Source organism: Propithecus coquereli, unplaced genomic scaffold (assembly GCF_000956105.1).
Source record: "Propithecus coquereli isolate 6110/MARCELLA unplaced genomic scaffold, Pcoq_1.0 Scaffold74, whole genome shotgun sequence".
Classification (NCBI taxonomy): Eukaryota; Metazoa; Chordata; class Mammalia; order Primates; family Indriidae; genus Propithecus; species Propithecus coquereli.
The window spans coordinates 6,709,719-6,711,834 of NW_012153507.1; the positions used below are offsets into that span (position 1 = coordinate 6,709,719).

Below are 2,116 nucleotides of genomic sequence, written 5' to 3' on the forward strand. Positions count from 1 at the left end.
CACACTTCTTAGAGGTAGGCTTACACTTAACTACTATCTCTTTTTATATTATAAGGGATAATGATATGTTAAATAGTCTCAATAGGACACATACAACAATTGGTTGAATGTATATATTTCAAATTTAAACTACAAATATAAAATTTTTTTGTCATTATCTAATCTTTCTAATGTACTAGACATCTCAATCTCTCAACTCCTTCTCACTTCCTTTCTTTCACTGCATACTAAATATACCCTGTAAAATACAGCAATATGCATTAGAAATGGAATGCTCTAAGTTGTTAACTTGTTGGCATCTGAAGTACCAACACTGTCAAGGCCACTCAGTAACAACTTGCAACAGGGATGTATCAACTATGTCCAAGGGGAGGTTCTAGTCAAGGTTGGGAAGGGTTGGGGACAGTGGCAGGGAGGGAATGTTCCCTGTTCTCCATTACTTTTTGACTTTTCCTTTGTAAGAGTTTCTGCAATGTGTTGAAGTGCTGGTATACTTTTGCAGAGTTGTATAAGTTTGTCCACACTGGCGTCACGTTTGAACTTGTTTACCATCAAATCAGCAATCTTTACTTTGTCATATTCTTCCTGCATTCTTTCAGTCAGCTTTAACTTTTTGGCGAGTAAGAACTTAATGATTTTAAACTGATATTCATCGAAGTCCTCTAATCTATTAAATAGAACAATTTTCCACGTTCATTTGTCATGTCTAAAGACATGGGTGAGCATACAAGAGAAAAATGACATACAATGTTACACTCCTATATAGATAGTTTAAATGACTGCTTATACCTACTTGAGTGAAGAGCCCATATGGACGTACTTAGCACTTTGTGCACTTCCTTGACAATACTCAGTGCATGGTATGGATTCCAATTTTCTTTTTAAATTAATGAATACTTTTAGTTTAAGAACCATGTTTTTGCATATCTTTTGTATGAGAGAACATGAGCATCTTCAAATTGAAAAGGCTCATAGAATGAAGAGACAAGACATATTATAGTGATATCGAAGAATATTAGATATAAAATGACTACTCTGGAAGCCTCCAGAAATGAAGAATAGATCACCTACAAAGATTCAAGAATTGGATTGAAACTGCTTCTCACAAATAAAACTGTCTACAGCAAGACAAGAGAGTAATATTTATATAATTCTTTTCCAAAATCCCTTATCTATAGCAAAACCAAAAAAATTTAAAAATAAAAAGTTTTGATTTTTATTGTGAATATAAAAACAATTTATTTGCAAAATAAAAGCAAATGTGATATGACAGGAAGCTATGTATTAATATAATCTTTATGTATTCCACTTAAATGTGAGTGCCCATATGTTTTGTTATGAAATATTATGCTTTTGATTTTGTAATAATGAATCAGATCTCAGTGGAATTTCTAGTAATACAGTATTTAGAATATATGCATTAATAGCCCCTCTGAATCCTCCAAATTGTGAATTTCAAAAAATGTCTAATTCCTTAGGTATGGAAAAGGTGTTCTCCACTGGTTTTGAGGAGAAAGTAATTTTGAAATCAGAATTTTAATCTAGACAAAATGACATTCAAACAGAAGAGCCTCAGTAACTCTTCTCTGATACTGAAGACCTCAGTATTTTTGCAAGACAAAGACTTACATGAACACATCTATTGGAAGTAATATTCAACAAGAAAAGAATAAATAAAATTAATAAATAATGCAGACCAAAAGATTTAAGTGGGAAAAATGAACTTGTTTATGTGAACCTATGACTTAAAAAGAAAACCATGATCGAAGAGAAGAGAAATAGAGAGTATACTAATATAGTGGAGAGAGGAAGGAAAAAGAATATGACAATTTACTAATGAATTTGTCTTAGAAGGTGAGATAGAGGTATAAGTTAAAAAAGCAAGACAAACAGGAGATTATAGAAGTGTGATAAATTGAATATAGCTGATAGTTTATAGCAGCATATATTTAACACCAGTTAAGTGACAACTTATCAAAATGATTTAGGACATGTACATATATGTTGTTAACAAACGATCACTTAAAGGTGAAAAAATTTAAAAAGTTATCTTGCAAAGAGTAACTAAAAGGAAGCCATTTTATCTATGTCAGTGTAACTCTCAATAGACTTTAAG

The 2,116-nt window shown here is 31.5% G+C and overlaps 1 protein-coding gene across 1 annotated transcript in view; it reads right to left on the bottom strand.

The window, feature by feature from the left end:
* The window catches only part of LOC105824430 (gamma-interferon-inducible protein 16-like), a 30,934-nt gene that overhangs the window by 20,275 nt on the left and 8,543 nt on the right, over positions 1 to 2,116 (bottom strand). The gene's annotated exons all lie outside the window — the stretch shown is intronic.